The 20636-nt window shown below is 42.6% G+C and overlaps 1 long non-coding RNA gene across 1 annotated transcript in view; it reads right to left on the bottom strand.

Annotated features, from left to right (window-relative positions):
- Window positions 1-5516: 5516 nt before the first annotated feature.
- Window positions 5517-20636, bottom strand: part of LOC106028607 (uncharacterized) — a 146835-nt gene continuing 131715 nt past the window's right edge. The window contains exon 8 of the long non-coding RNA XR_010043300.1: window positions 5517-5800. This is a non-coding gene — a long non-coding RNA (uncharacterized LOC106028607). The remainder of the gene's footprint in view (window positions 5801-20636) is intronic.

The raw sequence follows: 20636 nt of genomic DNA, 5'->3' as shown, positions 1-20636 counted from the left end.
AGGGGAGCCCTGCGGATCATGAGATGTGTTTTCGGTCTGCAGCAGTCACAGAGGCCAGCAGTCATCTGGGGAGGGAGGTGGCATCCCTGGTCACCCCACGGCTGTGTGTGGAGACAGCTTGGCCCATGGGATCGCTGAGTGGGCCCTGTGCTGACGCTCTGTGCAAAAAGAAAATGCAAAAAGGGAAAGAATATCTAAAAAGACACTCGAGTCTTCTCGACAGGAAAGTGAATCGTACCGTGCTTTGTGCTTTGGGAAAAATAGCGCAAGCAGAGAGCTGAGCAGTGTGGGAAGGGCCTGAGCGAGTGGAAACAGGCTTGCGCCTGGGTCTGGGAATTCAACTCATTAGTTGATGCTTTCTGGAGGGCCTGGTCCAGGTAGTGCAACCCAGGCAAAGCGTCAGGTGGTGTTTGTGAACGTGGAAGGTGACAAAGGTTGTTCAAACTTCATGCAGGAGAGTATATGACAATAGCAGAGATGCCACAGCCACAGTGAGATGTGTGAAGAGCCCAGATAGGCCTTAACAAGGGTGTGGACTCTCTGTGTCCTCCTCCTCCTCCTCCCCCATGCCTTCCTCCTCTTTTTTCTCTTCCTCCTCCTCCTCCTATCACTATTTCTTTGCCTCCCCCAACTCTCCCTCCCCAGCACAGCTTTCCAGGAGCCTTTGGGAGCTGAAGAGTAGCCGCGGTCCTCTCTCATCTTCTAATCTAACCCTGTGGCAGTGGTTTCCAAACTTTTTTGATGTGACCAGATGAAGAAATGTAATTTAGCCCCGGGTAGTGGCCCGTGCCTGCAATTTTAGCACTCTGGGAGGCTGAGGCAAGAGGATCACAAACTGGAACTCGATTGTGATAGTGAGACCTTGTTTCAAAAATAAAAACATAAAAAGGGTTGGGAATGTAACTTGGTGCAAAGGCCTGTGTTCCATCCCAGTCCTGCTTAAAATAATATATGGTTTATATAAAGATGTGTGTCCAGTACAAAACAAAACTTTTGGGGATAATACCCTTACTGCATTTGACTCGCATTTGTAATTTCTTTCTATTTTGTTCTTTTCTGTGTAACTCTGGCTAAGAAATGGAACGTGGACCGAAGCCTCTGAATCAGTTCAGCAGCTGGCGAAGCATCGGGGCTCACAGCTCACATGTACCGCCTCGGGCCTCTGCTCTTTGCTGCCTATCTAAGGTGACCATAGCCTCCAGGGAGACTGGGGCTGAAGACGTCACCCACTTTGCCCAGTACACTCACCCAAAACCAAATTCATTCACATCAAAAAAATCACTTCTGTGGTCTGTAGGCTTCTCCCTCACACGAGAGGAAGAGGAAGTAAATGTCTCAGCTGGCTGAGAAATAATGGCTGGGATGCGGACTCCACGGTTTGTGTGTTTTTATAATCATGATTGTGATGAAATCAAGGTCTGTGTGGACCAGATTCTATCTCTGCTTTCTGGAGTCCCCTGGCCGCAACAGTGCACGTAGTTCTCCTGTCCCATCAGGCAAGTTGTAATTCACACAGATGTTCAAACAAAGATTATCCACCAATAAACATAAAAATAGAGGCTTGAACACAGTCAGCATCACTATCTAGAAGATGGCAAGCCTAGGAGCAAGATGCTTTTCATTTGATTGACTGATTCATTGATCACCTGGGAGATCAAGTCTCTCTATGCAGTCCAGGTTGGTCTTGGACTCACCAGGTAACCCTGGCTGGCCACAACTCACCATTCTCCTGCCTCAGCTTCTGGAGTCCTGGGATTACAGCTATGTACCACCTTACCTGGCTTAGGATATTGGTTTTTAACTGCATGAAAGTAAAGTAGCTTTTTTTGTTTTTTAAATGGAAGTCCAAGCTACAACTCTGTTTTCTCTCTATAAAAATTTAAAATCACATTAATTACCCATCTGGCATATCTCCTAATTTCCTATCTCTTCAGAAGCACAACAGTAACCACACAAAGGGAAACCTGCTTAATCATTTCTTTTTGTTCTGTCTTTCAGGACAAGTCCCCGAGCGGTCCAGCTCGCCACTGACAGGGCTGCACGACTGTCCCCGAGGACAGGTGTGATGATGGCCTCTGGCTGTGAAGTGGGCAGGGGGGGAGGCTCAGCTGAATTCTCTGCCTGGCAGAAAGGTGTTGAGTGAGCTGCACCACAGGCTGGTTGTTATGTTTACAGGAGTGTGCATGGGTGTGTGCGTGCATGCATGCCTGCATGTATGTGCATACACGTGTGTGTTCTGAACACATTTAACGGAGCTGACTCCCACCTCTATCCCACCCTATCTCCATTAAGTTCAGTTTGGCTACAACAAACCAGTTCCTCGGATCACTGGGCAAAATACATTGAACAACTTGCTCGCTCACACTCTAGACAAGGCGCTGTTTGCTAAGCCATGCATGGGTTCCTAGTTCCAGAAAAAACGATCCCTGCACAAGACCTGTGGTTACCACTCACTCAGCACCCACGGAGGAATTTGTGAGCCTCACGCTGTTGTATCCTGACCCTCTCTCCATCCCTTTCAGCTCCCTTTTGACAACACTACGTAACCCGTGCTCCCTTCTGTCATCACAGAGGAAGCCGTTTGTTTCCTAGCATAAATTAATTTCATGTGCATCTTTTACTATGCAAACTGGGAAATGCAATGCGCTCCTTTCACTGTAACTTACCTGTTCCAAGTTTCCCCTCCACGCTGGTGACGGAGGACAGAATATCCTCATAGACCAAACCCTTAGCAAGTACACAGTGAACTAAGCAAAGTCCCAGAAAAAGCCTCCACGTGGTCCCACCTGAGAGGGCTCCAGGTGCACACCCAGGACCAGAGGAGACTGGAAAAGGGCCTCTTCCTCGGCTGTGCAGGAAGGACACAGCTTTAGACCCTGACTGGAAAAAGAAGAATGAGTCCGTATCTTCCTGATTTCATCCACTGGCGGCCCGTCTTCCCCCAGGTCTCACCGTGGCCAAATTCAAGAAACAGATGTTTGCAGAAAAACAATCTCCCCAGAGGCCCTGGGACTGTTTATCCAATTTCCACCCTGCCACCCTGACTTCAGCTCTGTCCCGCAAAGCCCAGACAGCAAGCCGGATGTGCAGACTGGGGGCTTCAAGGAGGGGTGAGGTGGCCAAGCCGGGCTGGGATGCTGGGGGCCGAGCTTGCTCTGGTAAGCAGGATGAGAGAATTCTTGTCCAAGGGAGAACAGACTTCTTTTCCAGGTCAGGACCCGCATTGCCATGAGCCCTGCTGTACTGTGAGTGGAGACGTAGTCCTGTACTCCCCTCGTTGCTTCTATGGAGTCTGAACAGTCCCCCCAGCAAGCAACAAGCTGCTCCATGTTCTGAATCCATTCCCACCATGCTGTTCCACACTGATGATTGGAGTCTGTCTCTCTTTCTCTGTCTCTGGCTGTAATGGTTGATACTTTGTGTCAACATGAGAAGTCAAAGACGCTTAAATAAGTAATTCAGCACTTTTTACATCTTAATGTGTAGAGAACATGCCTTACTGCTCTAAGATATTGTTCATTTGTCAATTTGAGAAGGTCAGAAGTTTAACTGAGTGACTCAGCAGGGGGCCAGGGCCCTCATTTTGCAAACACCCCGAGCCTGTGCAACAGGAGGGCAGGGAGATGTGAGTGCTAGGACATAAGGGAGGAAAAGGCCTGCCCTGCCCACCCTCCTTTTGTTTTTGTTGCTTTTGCTGTCTTCTAGCACCTTGAAGTTTTGCTCCTTGCCATGCCACCCTGTCTTGGAGCCAGCTGATTACGGATTGAAACCTCCACAAACTGTCAGTTAAACTCTGCTTCCTTAATTTTGAGTGTTCAATATTTTGTCACAGCAATGAGAGAAAAGTAATCGACACTGTCTCTCTTTTTCTGTCTGTTTCTCTGTTCTGTCTCTGTCTCTCTCCTTATGCTGTCGAGGGGAATTTGTCTATTTTGAGTGCTCTAGGAGAGCAGTGTCTCAGTGCTCCGTGGATGGGTCGGACTTGTCTATTTCAACTTCATCCTTCTTGTTTGAGTAACAAACTGGAAGTGGAATGGGAAGGTGGAGGAGAGATGTTTCACTAAGATTTGCAGCATCTCTGGAGTGATCATGGGAAGCCCAGCTCTGAATGTAACATCTGCTCTGAACAAGGGCACCGAGGGACCCGCCATCAGATTTTTCTGTCTTGAGGATGATCACTATGTGTGTACACAAATAAAAACATGAAGCATTCTGACAGCCAAGCAAACCGTGAAGAATTAAGCCTCCTAAACGAAAACACAGCATAGCACTTCGCTCCTGCTCGTGGGAGAGCTCCTGTCCTCATATTGTCCCCTCCTTCCCCTCTGGTTTTCCTAGCTGCCTGGCCCTCCCAAACAGGTTTTGTGCAGGGCAAAATTTCATTTGGAGAGGGAAAGGTCCAACTTTTAAAGAACAGTTTTCTTAATAATAAAATCAGACTTCTCCAAAGGAGTGCTCTGGAGAGAGAAGAGAAGTTTATACCACAGCCAGTGCCCCCGTCAGGAAAAGTTTCTGATGACTCCTTGCAACCTAAGTCCCTTCAGATCTCAGTCCTCCCTTTTCTGTCCTCAGTTTACCCTTTTTGCCACAATCCCTGCTGCATTGAGAATGAGCTCAAGATGACCTAGCCCATATTCCAACCATGTCTGTCTGGGCTTAGCTCAGTGAAATCCTGTCCTCGGTCCATCATGGACCGAGCTCTGCCCTCTATCCTGTGCCTCACTCCAGGGTTCCATCCTCTCCCAATCATGCCGCGCACGACCACTCTACCTTTTGTAGTCACACAGAATCTTGTCCTGGGGCCCCATGTTATAGAGATACACCCTGTGATACTGTGATTCCAAGGGAACATCCCAAAATAAAAGAATACAAAACAGTGCCTTATAAACGATGAAGAATTATATCAGTGGAGCCACATTTGATTTTTGCAGATATTTTGTTGTTTTGTTTTCTCAGACAGGTCTAATTAATATTCCAGACTGGCTTTGAAAAATGACATACGTGTCATAGGTTGGATCCGGAGTGATTCCCAAAAGCCTCTGTGATACAGGCTTGGTCCTTAGCCCAGGGTTCCCTTGGGAGGTGGTAGAACCTTTAAGAGGCAGGGCCTGATAGGAGGAAGTGAGGTCATTGGGGGCGTGGCCTTACAGGGGCTTTTGGGAGCTGGCCCCTTCCTTTCTCTCTTCTTGTTTCTGTGACACCATGGAGTGAAAGGTTGGCTTCACCTCAGAGGCTCAAAGCAATGGGGACAATCAGTTATGCACAGAAACCTCCAAAACCGTAAGCCAAAGTAAATCTTTCTTCTTTTTGATTTGATTTGCCTAGGATTTGCCTACGTATCTGTTAGAGTAATGTAAAGACAAACACAGTATGTACTTACCAAATACTTTATCTGGTAGCATCCCATCAGGCAAATAGGCCCAAACACAAGTCTTTCATATAGGCCCAACTGATTAAAAAATATTTAGTATTAGAAACTTGCTACGTTTCACTTAAAAAAAAAACCTCTTAATTGGTTCGATTTGAAATAAAGTTTAATAATTTCGGCAAAATAATTCTTAAATACTGTAATAAGAAGCTGAAGTTAGGATAAAGATGAAAGAATCCATGGGGTGGTTCCTCCACAATGTCAGAAAGATTATTTTTCTCTTCCTGCTTCCTCCTTCTCTCGCTCGTCTTTAAACATTATTTTTGTGTTCTTGTCATAAGAAAAAGACTTTAAAACTATGACCCAATGTCAACAGAAAACTGGTCTTTTAAACTAATGGCTCTTGTTGAGGACTCCTTTAGTGATATTCAGCTAGAAGGAAAAAAAAGAAAGAAAGAACTTTGCAATAAACGACCTTCATGGAAGAAGACTATTCATGTTAATTAGTAGCTCTTTGCAAATGTGAATCATATATGCATTAGGCCATGCCATGCCAAACAATGCGGGCATTGTGGTAAACATCAAGACAAATCTCAAGTATAGTTATCAAAATTTTAGAAAACTCTAGCTAGGGCTTTTTTTTCTCATGCGACTGTGACTTACTGCTCCTGGTGTATTGCACAATAGTATCTCTCCTAATGGCTTTTAGCTTTTGCCACTGCCAACTTTTATATTTAAAATCCATACAATTATGGACAATTTATGAACATTATGAGGCTTTTCTTTTTTGCAGTGAGTCTTACTGATTCAAGGCAGCTTTTATCCTCAGAAAATCAAATGCATTTTGCTTACAACACTAGATTCATTCTCACATATTCCACTTTATTCTTATTATTAGTATTCCTTATTATGCATATTTAATTTAAGAACGCATTTGCTCCATTAAAAAATTAGAATATGCTGAAAGAAGTACTAGACGGTGATTATTTGCTTTAGTTTGCTATTATTAACCATGCAAGCCTGGATAACAGTCTTCCAAAGTTGCAAGCAAGAGATGAAAATTAAAAAGTAAAAAAGATAAAAGTGAAATGGAAATTTGTTTGAAAAGTCACTGGGCTTCTTTATATGATGATGGTCTATAAGGTATCAAATTCAATAAAAGAATGGTTTTGTATACCACTCAGGATGGCTCTTCAAAACGAGACCAACAAGATACACCTTTCACAAAGGTAAAAATTGAGTAAGGTATGTTTCAGTTTGCCTCTGCCCTAGCCGTACAAGGCACTTTAGAGATGCTCCTCTCCCCAACAAATAAAAGCCACATTTTAGGAAATGTAGGCGTATGGGACTAAAACTAAGAAAATTCTTGAGTTCTCTAGATAGACTGCTTCTGCCCCCCTAGCCCTCTCCCCATCTCCAAACAGGACAATCAATGGGCCACACTTTAGTATTTGTCCTTACATAAACTTATTAGCAAGAAGAATAAGGATATTGAGCCTGCAAGAACATAACCAGCTAAAAGCCTTTCTTAATTACACAAGCATGGACTGGAAGCTAAGGGCCAAGTCATTGGGTTTTATCTATTTGTCTACTTTTCAATGTGAAGCTTAACAAGTTTGAATCTCTGTACTTCCACTCCAAAGTTATCAGTTTAACTGATTGTTTAAAATTACAAGGGTAAACCAAAGAGCTGAGATCTTATCCTCGTGTTATTTGGGGAACACTCTCATCTTCCCTGCCACCTCACAGATGGCTTCAAACTCCACACAGATCCGTGTCATTTTGCCTTCCAGAATTGGGTCCAACATTAACTGCATTGACCACAGCTGGAAGAACAAAAACCTTGTGAATATTCTGCTTCTGCTGTTATCATTTCTTATTGGCTTGAGACCCTAAAATCTATGGACTGACTGATTTTGTCCAACTAAATTAATGCTCATACTTTCTGTACATCTCTTAAGCATCTATTGTATGGGGGAGACCATCCTAACAACTTCTGATTTTATGTATTACCTAATCACAAGACACCCACATAAGTTTCAGCCCCCATTTCTTGAACCAAAATTTTTCTTCCCCCCACTTCCTAGCTCTGAGAATACCCACACATTGCTTTGTGTCTCACCACTCTCATGTGAAAAATGAGAATAATAATATTCCTCTCATAGAGTTGATGTAAAGATTAAATGTAAAACCCTTAGGACAGAGGGCCCTAAGCCTACTTGACCCATATACATATGATGTTATGCTTCTAGGAGGCCCCAGGATCTGTACCACCCCCCAGGAAACCCAAATATTTTGGACATTCTTAGGTTTAATAAAAAGGATAGAGGCCAGCCAAGATTAAAGTCACCCCTTATGAACCCCATTCCCAGTCCTCTCCCTGCTTAAGTATCATCTCTACTTCCTTGCTGGACTAGCCCTTTGTGGGCTCTAATATCTTCAAAGGAAATAGAATATTTGAGTTAAAACCAACAAATTCCTTGAAAATTAAAATATAGGCAAACTTTAACTAATTAGCTGGCTAATTATTCTCTCTCAAAGCCTATTTTCCTCAGTTCTACTTACAACCATGATCAAAAATAAAACATCAAAAAATAGCAAAGGTGCTCTTTCTTGCTATTTCAGCAATTAAAGTTAATCAAGTGCATGAGGAACTGCACGGAGATGTGTTAACTAATATTTGGAAAGTATCACACCCAATACATACCTATTTTTTCTATGCATTTTTTAAAAAGCAGGAGAAAGTGTAGTGTGGGAGGAGAATCTTTCAGTTTTCTCAGTAAAGAAACACTAATGATTATCAGCAACCTGAGTTTAAGTTCTGAAATCTCAAATTAAAATATCAGAGGTGTAACCATTTATAATCTATTAATTGTCCTTTTGATTAGAGGTCCTGAAACCCAAGCGTTTCTCTCTCCAGGCATTCATTTTTAACAACGTGTTTTAGGATTGATGCCTCACTTCCAATACTATGTAGATGTATCATTTCCCAGTAGTTACAGGAGCCCATGAATCGGTAGCTCTTGACCCTCTGGTGAAAGCTAGGTCAGATTAATCACGACATTATTGTGTCATGCATTCTCACAGTCTGTCTCTGGAAAAAAGTCATGTCTGCTGTAGCGCAATTATCTATGACTGATGATACAGACCAAAGTCATTATAATAAAATTTATTTGGCATAGATCTTCTCAGCAACACTTCCAACCTTGCGTCCCGCTCATAGGCACATGGGATCCTCTGCAGAGCTACATTTTCTGCCAGTAGGAAGCCAAGGGTCCTTAATGGACACATTATATGCAAAATGATGTAAGCTTTTAGCATCACCTCCCTGGAGGTTGCTTGATGGAGATGGATCTACACCAGGGGTACTGCACCTCCATCAGCCGGAGCACCCAGACTTGATGAGGCTTATTGAAGCCAGAGATCTAGCAGAATCAGGACACAGGCAATCTTATTCCTAACCGCTCCACGCGGGAAGTCTGCACGGTTGGCACAAACCTGGGAAGTCCAATGTGGGATGGGGGTGGGGATGACCAAAGGTCAGCAATAGCTGCCCCCTTCGTCTGTATCATAGAAAAGGGCTGAACAGCCACTGGGGACACCAGAGGCTCCTCTTGCCCTGGCGTTTCCTGCATAGCCTTTAACCCTTGTGTTTCTCTTGAATTCTCCACTCATCTCTCAGGTGATTTCTATGATACAATCCATTGCCCTCAGTCACCAGCGCCATCTAGAACCCTCCCCTGAGGAGCCCACTTTACATTTGTAGAACTTCTGGGGGTGTCAGCATGCTGCCTTTGGCCTGGGGGGCCACCTCAGATTTCCCGGTATCTTATCCTTACTGTGTTCTGGACCCTACTCACTCCTGGAGCCTGCAGTCCAGGACTTAGAGATCTTCTCTTTACAAAAGCCTAGCATTTAGGAACCTTTAATTTCTCCTTCCTTGGTTATCCTTGTTACACAAACATACACACACACACACATAATACACACACGTACACCACAGAAGCAGTTGCAGTTGTGTGCCTGTCTATTTCAGCAATGTAATATTAGATAAGACAAGAGATGAAAAGTAAAGGAGTAATCAAATTGGGTAGGTTTCATTCACCGAGAAATACAGGACAAAACAATTTCCCTAACTTTACTGATCTATACGTTATAATTATTAACTATAACTATTTAAAGTGTACAGTTCAGTGAAGCATGACAGATGTCTGTACTGGTAAAGCCACCACTACAATCAAGATAACTGTACTGGTAAAACCACCACTACAATCAAGATAACTATAAGTTTTATAGTTTTACATTTAACTTTATTTTAAAATAATCACTTAAAAATAATATTTTATAATTATAAAGTTAGAAAAAACTATTCTAGAAAAATATCTGAGAGATTTACTATAAATTTTTCAATGTTTGTGCTTCTAGTTCTTGCTTAGTTTAGTTTAATTTTGTCTAAAATAGGATGTAAAAGGAGAGAAGGGAGTTGGTAAGGACTTCAGCTTTTCGTACTTAAAATTTTATCTCACAGAAATTTGAGAGCAGATGTATTTATTTATTCCAGCATGTTTCAAACACATTTTCCTACAAACTTCCATATTTTCAAAACATTAATTTGAAATACATACACAAAATCATATCTTATTAAAAATGTTCTTAGATGGTCCCTTTCTTTGGATTTATCCTGTTTCTGGTTGCTTATTTTTTTAAATGTTGCTTTGAATTTATCTCATATCAAATTGTTTACTACTGTATAAAATGTTGTTGAATGTCCTTAGGTGTAATCTTAATTCTCTGATAATTTTTAATATAAATTATTCTATGTGGATTTATCATCTTTAAGAGTAAGAATATCTATCTATCTATCTATCTATCTATCTATCTATCTATCTAAACATTATCATACCTACATTAACCACTAAGTCCAAAAAGATAGCAGATATTACTTTTCTAATAATACATTTAAAAGGCCTGTCTATTTAAAGTTAATGGGTGGCAAGACTTTCTGATAGTCTTGGTTTGATAGCACTTGGGTATGTACTACTATACAGTGGTACCTCTGTTCATGAACTTTCAGTGGACAATTTGGTTTGCAAACAGAAGCACGTCTTTTCTAGAATCGTAGGATGAACCAGGTACCACTACTTATACATGTACGGATATATATGCACACATACATGTATATATTATATATGTTTCTAGAAGGAGTACAACAATTTATAGATCTCACCGTATTTTGCAACAGCTCCCTCCCCCCATTTTGGTTTTAATCTTAACAAATATATTACAATAAAACAATAAAGCATTGTTCTTTGTAATATTATTTCTTTACTGTTGTGAGCCTGAATATCTTTTTCATACACTTGTCTAACTCTTAGTCTACTTTTATGAGCCTTTTTAATTGATCTATAAGCACCATGTATATATCAACTTGGACCAACTTACTAACATGCACTGTTATTTTTGCCAAAGAAATTTCAAGTATTTCCCTTTTTTTTGTTATTTCATCATTTGTAGTATTTCTAAACTGCAGAGAATTTAGACTTGCATAAAATCAAATCTATTAAATGCTTGCATTAGGTTGGTCACACACCTCACTGACATTCCTGTTTGTAGACAGATGAATGAGTGGCTCCTTTTGATGTTTTCCGTGTTTGTTTTGCATTACAATGTTCCTGTCCATTGTGCCTCATCTTGGTGCGAGGCAGGAAGATGGATGTGACTTAAGCCCAGGTGCTTACAGAGCAGAGCAGGAGGCTCAGCTTCCAAGTTCAAGGCTGCAGGCAGAGGGGCCTCAGGTCAGTGAGGTTGAAGGAAAAATGAGAAAAGACAGAGGAAAGAGAATCAAGAGGGTGCCTTCTTGTGGGGAGGCTGGCCTTGCTTCACAGCAAAACACAGCTATTGCTCAGTCATACAGGATGTCAACCAGGAGGGCGATGGAACCAGCGCAGTTCCATGGCATACAGGGGGCATGAGAGGCGAGGAACTGGTCCTTTAACCCTCCTTTCCAATGGCTAGAGCTTGCACTTTGGAGCCCTGTTATCCAAATACTCCAGGAAACTGCTGAGAAAATCTGAGTTCTGTGGACTCAGCTGGGTCCAACTGGGAGACAAAACTGCTTGTAGCTTCCACTGTGACCCATGAGGTCAACAGAAGCTGTGCCTCAGAGACAGCCAGGAGAGTAGCCTTGCTGAATGAGGACCCCAGCCGATGCTCAGGAGATGGACGGAGCTTCCTGGGTACAGACCAGCACCTGCGCCGGGACTAGGGACGAATACGACTTCAGCATTCAACACTGATCTTGGTTTCCTGCAACGGGCAACTCTTCTTTCACCAACCTGAATTCCAGCCTTGCTGCATTCTAAGTTCTAATTATACTGAAGTCCAGTTCTGGTGCTGTAACTATGAACATACAAATGTATATTTACAGTAGTTCTTAACTTCCGTGACATAATTTTCCTCGCATTCTTCCAGAGTTTTTTCCTAGTTGTTCTCATAATTCAACTGTGAAGGTACAATCAAAGTAAGTTTAACTAGTTTCATAAAACAATTGGGAATTTGACTATAAATCATATTAAATGAATATATGTCTGTTCAGGAACTATCAATATCTTATTCATATTATATCTTATCTTTATGTTCATAATAGGAGCTTCAGTGCATTGAAGATTTATTAATGTCTCTCAGTAAGATTTCTAAGGTCTTTCATGTAGCTCCTGAATAAACGATTTATATCTACCTATGTGTTTTACATTATGTTACTTTGGTAGGCATGGGCTTTTTTTATTATGTTTTTTAATAATTTCTGACATAAAATTTTGTATATTAATTTTGTAACTATCTTCTTAAACTTCCTAATTAGTCCAAATAACTTTTCAGTTTTTCTATATGGGTTTTCCAGATAGTCATATTGTATGTAAATATTGATAATTTTCTTTCTTTTCCAATAATAATGCTTATTGCTTCTTTTTCCTACCCTTTCAGAATAGTGTTAAATAATCATGATAACCTTCATCTTTATCTTGCCCCTGCCTTTAATAAAAAAGCTTTTGCTATTTCACTTTGTAGTACAATATTGGCTGTCAGTTTCAGAAAGAAATTTTAAATCATATCACCAGAGAGCATTTCTATTGCTAGATTATAGGATTTTTAAAAATTGATGATTGATATTTAATATGTATCATCTATCTCTGTAAGGACATATCTATCATCTATATTACTATTTTGATTAGACCTCTGAGGACATTGTCTGCATTACTTTGAAAAAGATGCTCAAGCATTTGATACAATGCTTTTTCTAATTGGACACTGGCTTTTCTCAGCACTCAGTGCTTCTCCAGTAAAGGAGGCTCTGCCCTCTTCTCCTGCTGCCCTGGACACAGAGCCCTCTGCTGTGAGGCAGGTCATTCATCCATCATGACATAGCTCCATGGATCTGCTACTAGACACCCACCTGGCAGCTGAAGTGTGGGTCCCAGCTCTTATCATCTCCCAGCCTGTCTTCTTCCAACACAGCAGTTTCCTCTATTGGCACTCAAGCATGAAGTATTTTTATGTGTTGATTCCTTAGTGAGTGTCATGGTTTATGTCAGTGGCCCCCAAGCCTCATGAATTATGGACTGGACCAAATCTAGCATTTGTGATTGGTTTGTTGTCTAGCTCTTGGATTGGTGGTGTGAGTGTTTCGCCTGCCCAGGGATGGAGCCAGGATATGATGTATAGGTGGGAAGGAGATGTGTGTCTCTCTCTCTTGCAGGTTCGCACCATGCAGTTTGCAGCGGCCAGCAATTGCGGCCCCACCATGCCACCCTGCCTTGGAACCAACTGAGTATGGACTGAAACCTACAAGAACTATAAGAAATAAATCTTTCCTTCCTTCATTTTGTGTGTCGGAGATTTTGTTCCAGCAATGAGTGAAAAGTAACTAAGACAGGGGGACAGCTTCCCATTGATTTTATCTCCCATCCATGGTGTCATCTCCGTATCTTTAATCTTTGGACAATAGTAATTCCAGCCCTAACATCTTCCAATGCTTTACTTGCTTGGCATTCATTTTCTTTATCTTGATATTAAAACTTTGTAAGTTTTCATACTTTGCTAAAACAAAATATGCCTTTTAGCTGATTTTATATGCTTTGGAAATTTCTGTCATTTTTCTGATGGTCAGAAACGTTTTCCTTCACAGGAGTGCAGAGGTAGTTGGGAACCCCTTGGACCCTCAAGTTCCCTACTGTGTTTCCAGCTCATCAGTCTCTGCCCAGTTCCCAAAGCTGCTTTTCCACCCCTTCATCCGTTTCCTAGTTGCATTCCCACCACCAGAGCCCTCTACTAAAACCTGGACCTGCATCTTACTTTATTGAGAAAACCAAGGACTGCAGAGGAGAATTCCCAGACTTCACTCTAGAACTCTCTCTGGAGTCCTCCTTATCCTCTTCCTAGTTTGTACCTTGCCTTCAGTTTCACAAGAGCATACCTCTGTCCTTCATCTACTCTTCACCACCCTCCATCTTTGGACCTGTGCTTACTGTATTTTCAACCTGTCATCATTAACTTGTAAACTTTAAAGCCCTTTAAGATTTTCTCTTTAGATTTGTGTCTCTAGCTTCTTACTGCTTTGTCTCTATCATGAATGTAGAAACCCAGAGTTCCTTTCCTGGTTCCCTTTTCATCTTCTTATCCTTCAGCTCTTAATCTTTTTTTTTCCTAAATGTCACCAAGGGTCTTGTGCATGCTAGGCAAGCTCTCCACGGCACAGTCACACTCCAACCCTGTTCTGTAAATTTCATTTTGAGATGAGGTCTCACCAAGTTGCCCAGGCTGGGCTTGAACTTGTGACCCTCTTACCTCAGCTTCCCAGGTAGCTGAGATTGCAATCATGTACCACCTTGCCCTGTCCTGCCTGCATCTTAAACGTTGGCCCTTCCCTTCCTCTACCCCAGATTTTATAGTTCAGTGTTATTTCCTTTCAGGAGCCCAAAATGCAGTGGTTCCCGGGAATTTCATTCCCTTCATGATTCTTTGCTAGTCCATGTGCTCTGGACTCCAGAAGTCTCATTTCTGGCCCTAGTCTCTCTGGAGCTGCACAGCACAGGCTGGACCCGCCCCCCCCCCACTCCCCGGGAGCCCAGATGCACCTCAGAACAATATCTGCAGGCTTCACTTTCAGTGCCTCCCAATCTTCTCTCCTATGTCTCCTCAGAAAGCCTTTCTTCTCAGAAATTTCTTCTACTTTCTCTCTACTTCTTAAAAATCTTGTCTACCCTGATCTTGACCTTGCCATACATTTCTGAACATTGCTATAAACTCAAATCTTTTTTTATAAGCACAATAGCTCTTTTTAAATTACCTTCAAGCTGAAAATTCTCAAAACAGCTCTGTACCCTTGAAATGAAGCACAAACTCCTTGGCTGGGCAAACAGATTCTGTTTTCTAGAACCTTCTGTCACCACACTTTTGTCTGGTTCCATTTCTCTATTATTCACACTGCTATCCAAGGTCACTATGATTTGCACATCTTCACTTGTCTTGTTTTCTACTGATATTGTTTCTACCACCTCCTGCCCAGATGTCTTATCTTTAACATCTATTTATCTTTAACGTTATCTCAACAATCACCTACTCTGAATCTCATCCTGGCCACCACTCAGATCTCAAAGATAGTCACATTTTTGTGTGTTTTCTACCCTAGTGTAGACTTATATCACAGCTTCTCTATAGGACATACTCGTTTTTAGATTTACCTCCCTATAATAGCATGTGAGCATATGGTGGTCCTTTCCTTATCTCTTTATCCAAACACTTTTGAATACCGTGCTGAGCGTAAAGAAGACACAACACAATTTTTGCTTCTGAGAAGCACACACAGAGAAAGGAAGAGGCAAACCTACACATAAGCCTGAGCAGCCTGCTAGCAATTGCCTCCATTTATCTCAGATTAAAGAGATCACCTCTGCCATGGTTTATGTCAGTGGCCCCCAGGCCTCATGCATTTGCACTGTGCATTTATGATTCATTGTCTAGCACTTGGATTGGGGGTGTGAGTGCTACACTGGCCAAGGAGTGGAACCAGGATGTAATGTAATGGCAGGAAAAAGGTGTGTCTCTCTCTCTCTTGCCAGTTTCTGCCTTGCTGTTTGCAGCCACCATGAACTGCAGACCCGCCATGACACCCTGCCTTGGAGCTAACAGGGTATGGACTGAAACCTCTAAAAACTGTAAGAAATAAACCTTTCCTTTCCCAATTTTGGGCATCAGGTATTTTGTTTCAGCGATGAGTAAAAGATAACTAAGACACCCTCTTTAACCGATGTGACCAGTAGCTCATACTGTGCCTGACACACTTCCTTACCCTTTGCCTGTGGGTCACTGAGGACACCATAGTGTGTTGGGAAGGAAAGGAGTGCCAGTCAGCTCATGGAACAGCCCAATGGGAGATCCCAGTAACCCCTTTTCCTCTCCAATTTGTATTTAGATTTACTCAATTTTGCATTTAGACTACCTCCTTTAGGAGCAGAAGGGTTCCCTGGACAGTAGCCACAGGAGATAGTGGTGAACCCATATTCTGCCAGTAAGTTTATGGAATTTCCTGCCAACTATGCCTTGGCCTGGAACTCAAATCCCTTGCTTGAATTTATAGCCATAAGATGTAGGGCTGGAAGTAACCACCAAGTCATGAGCTTCTGACCAAGGTAGAGTCTAGTGCAGTGGGAGGGACATCTGCCTTCCATTCCTCTAGAACCCAGCTAGAGCAGAGATGATTCCTTATGACCATCCATATGGTGTGACCTTCATGTAGTCCTTAATTTTTTTTTGGCCTCAAATGCCCTATCCTTAAAAGAGGATTAGTTTCTTAGAGAATACTGTGGCCTAAAACGCCTCTCTTAGTGTATGGCTCACAGTCACCATGGCTCCCTGTCAGGGAGAGCTTACACTACCCTGCAAGAGAAACTGGGATTTTTCATGACAGTGTGTTTTGGGCTCACTCAATTGCACTTTCCCTTAGTGATGTCTACAACTTCTCCTGCATTTCCTTGACTGAACATTACTTTCTCTTCAAGACTTGCATAAATACAAAATTCAGCGTGGTCAGAATTCTCCATCACCATCAATAGTTCATTGTGACTTTACCAACTGGCTCAGAAGAAAGGACACAGGTCCCGATGTCCTAAATCCCAATCTCAGCACCACCCACCACTTGGTCTGTCCATGCTCTTCACTTGTGATTTGACTCCACTCTTCCTTGCTCCCTGTTTTTTTCACCACAGATGATCCTGGTTGTTTAAATTACAGTACTGGTAATTGACAAAAGGGAAATTGAAATGGTTTCTTTCCATGGCCCTTGGTTTAAAATGTTTCATGTCTTATTTTGTGAAAGGTAGCATTTAAAAAGTGAAAAACAGAAGGAAAGAAATTAAAACTGAAAATCAGGATGGTCAGAAAGCAAGAGAGAGGGTCCATATTAGTCTAGAACAATGGATCAAGAGTTAGGGACAGTCCCTACCTCGAGCATAAGTAAAATACAATCATTTCCCCTCCACATAGACCAGACAGAAGCTAGAATCCCTGTTCACTTCTGAAGTTCACACACTCAGCCCATTTATTGGGCTATTCTAACGAAGCTGTGGGTTCATTTCTTTATACTTTTTAAAAGAAACCTAAGTTACCAATAACAACAAAATACCTCTTTCTTCAAAAACATTTCCTGGTTCTGGCATTTGAGTTTGTATGACTCTACTTGGAGCTAGGTTGGGTTTTTTTTGGTTTTGTTTTGCTTTGTTTTCTTGTTTTTAGATTGTTGAGTTTTATTTCAGATGTGAAGCATGAACCACTTAGTTCTCAGAAATCTTCAAGGCAAAAAACCAAGGTAAAACCAAGAAATTTCATGATTAATAAAACAGTTGAACACTGAGAATTTAGTATTGAGGAATTATGGTTGCTAGTTTTAATATAAGAATAAGATCACTCTTTTTGAAAAGTGTCCCATCTTCTTGAGATTATACACATAAGCACACACTTTGTAAGAGTTTACATGAAACCTGAAGTTTGCTTCAAAGTAAGTTAAGTTTTCTGACTGTTAAAGAAGAGCTTTATATATATATATATATTAGTGGAGTTGATTTTCAGGGAAATGGCAGCTGTATTTTAAGGAAATGTTTTATACCAAAGCTGGCCCAGCAATTCTTTCCTCTAGGCCAATAACAGCATTTTGTTTCTTGGGTCTCTTTTCCATGCCTTCTGCTTTAACAATGATCCTCTCCTCATAACACAAAGAGTTTGCAGACTTTTGGGAATAAGTGATAGTTGCCATATGCAAAGCCTGGGACTTAGACCATTTATTGTAACTTCTCAGCACTATACAGAATTCAAGATCTTACAGGCTCACAGCCTGTGGCCACGGTCTCTGAGCCTAGGTCACAGCCTCCAACCTTGTCCCCACCCCAGTCCACTGTCATAGATCTCTACTCAGAGACTGGTTTAAACTGCAGAAATTTATTTTGTTTACAATCCAGGTTCCTGCCCGGTGGGTATCTGGTGAGGGTGTCTTCCTGACTCATGGCAGTCGCCTTCACATGGCACCCACATGTGGTGAAGAGAGAAGACAGACAGCAAGCACAGTGTCACCTGAGAAATGCTAATCCTATAGAGCTCCACCATGAGGACCTCACTTAACCTGAATGACTTTATGCCAAATAGAGTCCCCTTGGGGTTTGGACCTTCAATATATCAATTCTAGGGGACACAGTCAAACCCATAGCACCCTCAAGATAGTCATGTGGACAGAAATACACCCACCTATGTACTTAACTCACAATCATCCAGTGTCAAACCCCAACTATGAAAAAGACTTACCAAGTTATGTCATCTACCACTATTTTCTGCTAGCTGGGGAGGCTGACAACTCTGTCTCTTGAGTCTCATTGTAAATTACTACTGGGGACCTGACCAAGATCCCCAGTCTCCCAAATGAGTGTATGGTGAAGGCTTAAATAAATGAGACAAGTGGTATGGTTTCAGGGCTTCAGGAGGATCAAAACCTCTAACAGTTCAAGACTCTGGGGGCTGAGACAAGGGATGTCTGGGTGGCCCATATTTATTTAATTTTCAAACAAGGAAGAGTTTAGAGTAAAAAATGCAGAAAACCGAGCAGGACCTTGGGAGTGGTTCAAGGACTTTTCCAAGTAACAGACTATGTAAATTTAGAAGTACCTTATGTTAATTTAAGAAAAGTACCTTAGGAGAAAGTCTCCAGGTTGACTTTCACTACAGGAGTGAAATGCCTGCAGCTATAATCTCTATCTTGTCAATTGGAGTTGAAGCCCAGGTGACCTCAGCTGTGGCCTTATCTTGTCTTTTGAGGCGTCTCTTTGTTCTCAGGTCAGCCATGACCCAGCCATGCCACAGCCCTGCACATGTGTTCAATTTCCAGCTTCAGTGACTCCAAACAAATCATGAGATTTCTTTGGCCAGGTTGACTTTTCCTCCATCATTAAATAACCTTTCTCATAGACCAGAGGTGCTCATTCTGTTGCAGTGTACACCCCTTCTCCCCTGACAGCCCATGCCCCTTCCTGAGCCTAGCCTCAGCTGTCCTGGGGTGTCTTCTGTTGTCTCTCTGTTCTCCAGGCCCACATGTGCCATGCTTTTTTCTCTCAGGCTAAAATCTCCCCTTTCCTCTCTCTCCTATCCTCCAGCTGTTGGTAACTGTTCTGTTCCTCCATGCAGTGCTATCTGACAGTGGTCCTGGGTCCATTGCTGGTCACCACCCCTCAGCCACTTGGCTCTGTGTCTCCGGTGCCCAGCAGCCTCCCTGGCATGGTGACAGCTGTGCCGCCCCTCATGGGTTTGCTTTGCAGGCCATGCTGTAACAGGCTCACAGTTAAAGAGAGTTTCTCTATCTTAGCGTGATTATCCCACATCCATTACCTCCAGGAGCTGAGCTGCAGAAACACCCAACACTGAGGTGTGGCCAGGTGACAAGAGCCTGGCTGTTATTTGTTCTCTGCCAAAGCTGCAGACACTGCCCAGTGGCCCTTCCCTCTTGTTCTAGAATGGGAACATTCATAGGGGGACACCCATTCTCTGTGACTGTGACTCTGGACCCCTCCCCTGCATGCTGGGGAATAGGGGGACACATTCAGGAAATGAGAGCTGGAATAGGCTGGATCACTGTTGCATGCCTCCCTGAGGGCAGCACTCTACAGGGAGGAGGAAGATACAGAAAGCATATGAGACTACACACTGAAAAGATGTTTGTATCTTCTCACTGACTCTACAGCAAACACATGTACATGCCTCATGTCTATCCACCAAATTAGTTTCACATCTTTTCCTTCCTCCCTCCCTCCCTCTCTATTTTCTTCCCTCCCTTATTTCTCTCATGGCTCAGATCAATCACCAAGTTCTATTCCACATGCTATAAATTCCTCATCTCACACAATTTTTACTAAGATATACCTATACAAAATCTAAGTGTTAGACCTAGACTGAAAATCCAACCAATCTGTCAAGGACATGTGGAAGTGGACCCTCCCCTGGGATTCACACTGTGCCCTTTGTGAAGCTGAGCACTATTTCAGCCCAAGCTCCCGCACAGGCTCATGGTTCTGGGGTACTGAGTCAATGGCCTGGACTGCATTTCTGGCTCTGTCATGCCCAGCTGTGTGATCTTGAACAAGTCATCCAGGTTCTCACAGGCGCCTTCCCTCACTCCAAAGCACATGAGAAGAGTGTAAATACTTTTCAGTTTATTTTGAGGACAGGATCAACTAACATGTATAAAACACTTCTATCAAGGCGAGGCCCCTAGGCTTCACAAACATCATCTACCATACTACTCTGACGTTTTGATTGCACACCTGGCGGGTGCCTGGAACCAGGGCAGAGGCAGTGTGAAAACAGGCTGGCCTGGCAATGCTGATGAACCCATCTTCTTCCTGAGCTCAGAGATGAGTGTCAGGTGGGGAGAACCAGGTCTGGCTGGTCACTGTGGCATACTGCCTCCCCCCAACAGGAGACGTGAGTTTCTGAGACACTGTCATCATGACTAGCGGCCATCACTTTGAGCATCTGGGATTTCTTCCAGTTGAATTTTGGGCTCTTTATGAACACTGGTAGAGTGTACTGTTCAAGGATCTTTCTTCACTCTCTGTTTCTTTTCACCAGTACTGGGGATTGAAGCCAGGACCATTGCACTAAACTACGTCCCAGTCTATTTTTTATTTTCTATTTTTGAGACAGAGCTTTGTTATTCTCCTGCCTCAGCCTCCTTCAT

Source organism: Cavia porcellus, unplaced genomic scaffold (assembly GCF_034190915.1).
Source record: "Cavia porcellus strain 051 isolate PalLab524CR breed Dunkin Hartley unplaced genomic scaffold, mCavPor4.1 scaffold_26, whole genome shotgun sequence".
NCBI classification, from domain to species: domain Eukaryota; kingdom Metazoa; phylum Chordata; class Mammalia; order Rodentia; family Caviidae; genus Cavia; species Cavia porcellus.
Note: the sequence above shows the minus strand (reverse complement) of the source record. Positions and strands in the feature narration are given on the sequence as shown.